The sequence below is a fragment of the Sinohyriopsis cumingii genome, chromosome 12 (assembly GCF_028554795.1).
Source record: "Sinohyriopsis cumingii isolate HCF-2022 chromosome 12, ASM2855479v2, whole genome shotgun sequence".
Classification (NCBI taxonomy): domain Eukaryota; kingdom Metazoa; phylum Mollusca; class Bivalvia; order Unionida; family Unionidae; genus Sinohyriopsis; species Sinohyriopsis cumingii.
Genome location: NC_142972.1, coordinates 103,919,201 through 103,925,200, shown reverse-complemented (window position 1 = coordinate 103,925,200; position 6,000 = coordinate 103,919,201). Strand labels below are relative to the sequence as shown.

General features: G+C 35.4%; 1 protein-coding gene across 2 annotated transcripts in view; it reads left to right on the top strand.

Moving 5' to 3' along the window:
* The first annotated feature begins 544 nt into the window (after positions 1-544).
* The window catches only part of LOC149787156 (uncharacterized), a 92,279-nt gene continuing 86,823 nt past the window's right edge, over positions 545-6,000 (top strand). For both annotated transcript variants that reach the window (XM_089977648.1, XM_089977650.1), the window contains exon 1: positions 545-659. The gene's annotated coding sequence lies outside the window, so the exon portion shown is untranslated. The remainder of the gene's footprint in view (positions 660-6,000) is intronic.

Here is a 6,000-nt window from a genome sequence, read left to right as displayed (position 1 = left end):
TACAGTAGAAAACGAAGAAACTAGTAAAGTAAAAGTACTACTACTAGAAATAGAAACATCAGTTGCAGAATACTAATACGTCAATGGTTGTAGTATTAGTGGAAGTAATTCGACTAGTAATAGTAGTAACAACAGCAGCAGTAATTACTAAAATATGTGCTACTAATAGCAGTATCAGTCAGTGGCAATATTACTTGTACAGTAGAAAACTAACAAACTAGTAGTAATAGTAGAAATAAGACTGCTTTTTTTAGTAACAGTATCCGGTGTTGCACAATACAAATAAGTTAGTAGTTTTGGTAGTAGTGGTAGTAGTAGTAGTAGTAGTAATGATGTAGGCAGTCGTGACAGGCTTGTGGTTCTACCTTCGAAGAGAGACCGACAGATGCAAAAGTTTGTAAATATTTAAGCACACATAGCCGCTACAGTAAGTTATCTTCTACGTGTTTTCAGTCTCGTATACAATTCGGTCTTATCATGAAAGCGATTAATATACTTGATCGAGATAGGTCAACATTTTTGTTACGCAGCCCGTTGTCAAGTACTTGTATATAGTACCAAGACTTAGTCTGGGAAAGAAACTCGGGTATCTGAACACTGAAGAGAGCGCACAAGTTACGTCGCAGAGCTGAATTCTTAAGGGATTAATGCAACCTATTGTAAGTATCATTTCTTTATACATGAAATAGCAACAAATAACGTATTTTGATATGGTATACGTCCAAATGGCATTCAGATAACCTGACCACACAGGTGTTTAAAATTTATATTGCGTCAATATACGAATTTAAACTGAAATCACGTTGCATTTAGTACGCTCACCCATGACTGCACATGAACTTATAGGGACTGGTGAAAATTAATTGTTATCTGAACAATGAAAACTCAGACAATATTTACCCGGATATTGGTTCTCTTACATGGACAGTAATCTATATCATACAATACTGACCCATATGCTGGTGCTATTCCTTGGAACAAACGATATATATGTCAATACTGATTGGTTATCTTAAATGGAGCAAACAAAATCTCAGACAATATTCACCCGGATATTTACAACTCTTACTTGGAGATAAGGATATCGCTTACAATACTGACCCGGATGTTGGTTTCCATTTGCAGACACCGATATCTCAGACAATACTGACCTGGATATTTGTACTCTTAAATGGATACAAGGACATTTCAGACTGCTAGTTAGGCATTGACGTATAAGTCCGTTGCCCGCCACCCAACTGTACTTTGTTTACATAATAAAAAATATGGTATTGTATAGTTGAAAGGCTGCATGTAGCTTTCACTTGGATAGGCAGTAAACAAAACTAAAACTTTGTAATTGTTTCCCGCACGGTTGCGGTTGAACGAGGCAAATGACACAGAATATGTTGAATGTTGAAAAAATTTGGCATTCTTCTCTTAGGGAGGCGTGACTGGCATTAGGTTATTATTATTGTATATATATATATATATATATATATATATATATATATATATATATATATATATACAACCTAATGACACTATTATGGTGGGAAAAATGAAAATATATTGTTTTGCTTCACCCAAAACAGTAAGAAATACTCTAAATGTAACATGTGACACACTGAAAATCCGAAAACAATTTGGTACACAGCTCGAAAATTTAAAATGTCAATATCATACAATTTGAAAACGTTTGCAATTATTAGCAACGCAATGTATACAACATGTCATGATATTTACGGGAAAAATTCGAATATTCTTTATATTTGAAATAAAAATGATGAGGAAAAACACATTCTGCTGAAAATTAAAGTAAGAATGGGGAAAAATAGAAAACGTTCTCAGCAGCAAGATCGTCAATTATGGAAACCTCTCTATCCAGATAAATTAGGCCATCTTCCCTTTCACAAACTAACAAAAGTTTAAACACACAATGGTGGTAAGTGTTGAGTGTAAGAAAATCTCTCACGTTTCACAAACCTTTTTCTTGAGAAAATTTTGTAAGCCTAGGAAACAAATTGCGTTATATTCTTCTTTTGGTTGAAACACGTGGGAACGAGTGTGGACTGAGCATTTACACCAGTTGCCACCAAAAGGTATTAGATGAAACCGACAAAATATAAATATGCCAACATCCTAATTTGTCTGATCATGACTTTTGCATGGAAGATAGATCGAAGGGAAAGATTTTCAATACCGTTCGTTCCCGGCTCTAGAACCTAGTCTAAACAACCACATATAGCTAGAAGTGATGATACTTCTCGGTATTTTCTTCTTTCAAAAGCTTTTTTGGAAATTTATGAAAAACATGTTCAGAATGTTCATGTTAATCATATTCTTGCTACCTCTGCCAAGGTTAGATTTGCTAAATATTGTATCATGGCGTTGCTCAGCATTTTCGGAGTCAAACTAGTATGAAGCTTTCCTTGGGTAAGTAGTTCTGCTAAAAGTTTTCTCAGGTTATTCCTCTACCAAATATAATGGAAATGTATTTCACGTGCTGAAACATGGCATTAAACAAAACAAACAAGTAGAAGTTAACCTGGAGTTTGCATCTGATGGTACATAAACACTGATATGGACACGATGACCCAGATAGCAGTTATACAAAGTTCATTGATATCATACACTTACTCCACATTATATGGGCATCGGCGTGTGTGCTTTATTAATGCGGCGTACGTTATAGAGGATACAGCCTTCACTTACTTTATCATCAAAAGATGCGATACCCGTTTTTACTAGTCTGATCATGTTTGTTTTATTTTAGTTATATTTACATTGCATTTTACAAAGAACCAAAATGGGGAAGGCCTTAACATTTCAGCCTTATGTTTAAATGCCTGCTAAGTTTAGAGTTTTATGAAATCTTAAGTTTGGAAGTAGGAGCCCAGTGTGATGATCATATTCATGCAGCCTTATTGTCAGACTTTCTATAACTTGTTACTATACTGGAAGTATTGGTCCATCATATTCCTACAGCATTAGTTCTCGACTTTCCTTATCTTGTATCTATACTTAAGCAGGAGTCCATGGTGATGGTCATATACCATACTAAAAGTAGGGATCGATTGCGTGGTCATATCCGTACAATCGTATTTCCAGACATACCTTAACTTTTGACTATAATGTAAGTAGCGGTCCATGGTGATGGCTATATTCGTACATATTCATTTCCAGACATACTTTAACTTTTGGAAGTAGGGTTCCATTGTAATGGTCGTGTTCGTACAACTTTATTTCCAAACGATTTTTAACTTTCGACTATACTGGACAAATCAAGTAAATATTTCCAAAGTATCATACCTTGAAACAATTTTATAACCCTTCTCAAGTATGTGACAACCTTCAACTGGTTAATTCTTGTAGCTCAATTAGTCGAGCGTTGGACATGTAATTCAAGTGTCATAAGATCGATACCATCCCAGGCCATTCTATGTCGGCTGCCTCGCTGTGTCCTTGAAAAAGGCAGGTTGGTCTTTTTTCCTCTGCATGAAAAAGCTATTAAAGGGGCTCCTGAAAATTATTTCAAGTACTCGTCCCTGTGCTGAGTGAGTTTAGATAGTTACTCGGCTCTGCCCTAATTATATTCAAACAGTAGGTGCACTTCACTACATTGCTTACCCTTGTACTAAACCATTGCAGTTGCTGGATACAAGGTAGGTTGATGATATAATTGGTCAAAACCGTGAACAATTTGTATTTTTGTGCATGTTCCTTAATTACAAATATATTAATATACCAGCTTTGTAACTTGCGAAATTGTGGTTGTGTACCACTGTAAATGCTTAACGTTAAGAAGTCAAGGACGCGGGTTGAAGCTGGAACATAAAATATATTAAGTATTGTCCATTTTAGTGTCAAGCTTACTTTGAATAACCTTCTAGACTTATCCTGATGTTTACAAAATCAAACCCACAACCTGTAACATTCACTTAGGAAAGTCCAAAACCCTGCCCCATATAAACATATTTACTCCTTTTATTAATAAAGATATTGATATTGACCCCATACACAAAGAGCATAATTTAGCAATGTATTAGTTGTTTTCATAAAATTAAATTAACGAAAGGTCAATCAGGTCAAGCCAAAATGAAGTCAGTTTTGGACAAATTCAAGTCCATACAATGTTTCATTACAATAGCATGCAATGAAATAAACAAATTTGAAAATTAAGAAACAAAAAATTAAATTGAGCATGCATAACATTATGTACATCACAATGCAGGTAGCCTCTGTTGCTGAGTTGCTACAGTGTCTGATTCATAACCCAATGGTCGCAGTTTCGATACTCTCCCAGGCCATCTCATATACGATGCCTTGACGTGTTCTTGTGAAAGACACTTAGCTCACATTGCCTCGGTGTGATATCGCCAGCAACATGTATGTCGTGCTGCTTAAACCAAGTAAAATTGACAGTTCATCTTTTCTCAGCTTATGCATTGATTTATTTATCGCTTCTCTGTTTGTATTGTCTTATAGCATACCCCGTCGATCGTAACTACGTGTTCTGGAGCACATTTAAAATAATAAAACTAATATAAAATTTAAAAAAACCCATCTGACATAATTTCAAAATTTTAAAACCTTCTAGTAGTATCTAGTCTGTATCGCTAGGTAATATTCGTATGTAAGAATATTCATGACGAAATTGTCAGCTGAGATACAATACAATTTCAGGCGTTCTTTACGCATATATAGCAATACTGCTAATGTCAACAGCTGCACATTAATTAGGAAATGAATTTGTGGTATCCTCACCAAAGTTTGCTCTGAAATTTCAACCAATTTTATCTACTCTGGCGAAGTTGCTGAGTTAGCGCAATGACAAGATTTTTTCGCTCCACAATGGCGATACATTGTGTCATACTATGTATGTATGTATGTATGTATGTATGTATGTATGTATGTATGTATGTATGTAATGGGAGCTGACTCACGCAACAGAGATTACTATGAAATGACACTCAATGGACATTACCAAATTATTCTGGGTAGACAGATGCCCTTTATATACAGGGTTATAACGCTTGATATTTGTTATCAATCATGCGGTTTTGACACAGACGGAGGCATGAAATACGAAAATGTATATTTGACATTTAAAGAATTTAACTGACAGCCATATCTACTCACTTGTGAACCGTTTCCTTTACAATATATGAACAACCGACATTTGTTTGTATCATTAGAGTACCCTTAATCGTAAATGTTTATTAAAGCAAACTTGTATAATAATGTCCCCGCTAACGTTAGTAATCGCCCAGTCAATTAACAAAGTCATTTTCTTGTTCCAGTTAGTGACCCGCAGGGTGTAACAGCAAAGGGATTTCAGTGAGCATTTTAGTCACTCATTCAATCTAATAACAATGTGATGTCAGTTCGCAGACTAGTGACTCTCGGTATAAGTGCAAAGTGCCAGTTCATATACAAGTGAATCTCTCGGTCTAATTACAACGTGATATCAGCGTTCATGTTAGTGGCACGCGAGCTGTAATAACAAAGTGAGGTAAATGAACATGTTAGCAACCTTGTGTGTTTAATAGCAAAGTAATGTTTGTGCCCATTTTAATTACCCATATCAGTCTAACAACAAAGTGAAGTCAGGGCGCATTTTAGTAACCAGCCCAGTCCAATTCCAAAATGATGCCAGTGTTTATGACCCGTTTTTACTAATAATAAAGAAGTCGTCCAACAATGTCAGTGATCACGTTTGTGACCCGAACAATCTAATAAGAAATAAATAGTCTAATTACAATAATAATAGCCTTTATTGCTAAACTTCCATGTTTACACAACAAATATGATGACAGACTAACAGGCCAATGCCTGTTTCACGTCTGAATAAATATATTCATGCAATGCAGTAATGTATGCAATTATAGTTGGATGCCTTTATATTTCACAAGTCATAATCCAGGAGCAATACCTATCTACATCTATAGCATGCTGGAGCTGGGTGAGAAGGATGGAGCTCATTCGAAGTTATGTCACACATGAATAAGTTCACACTTA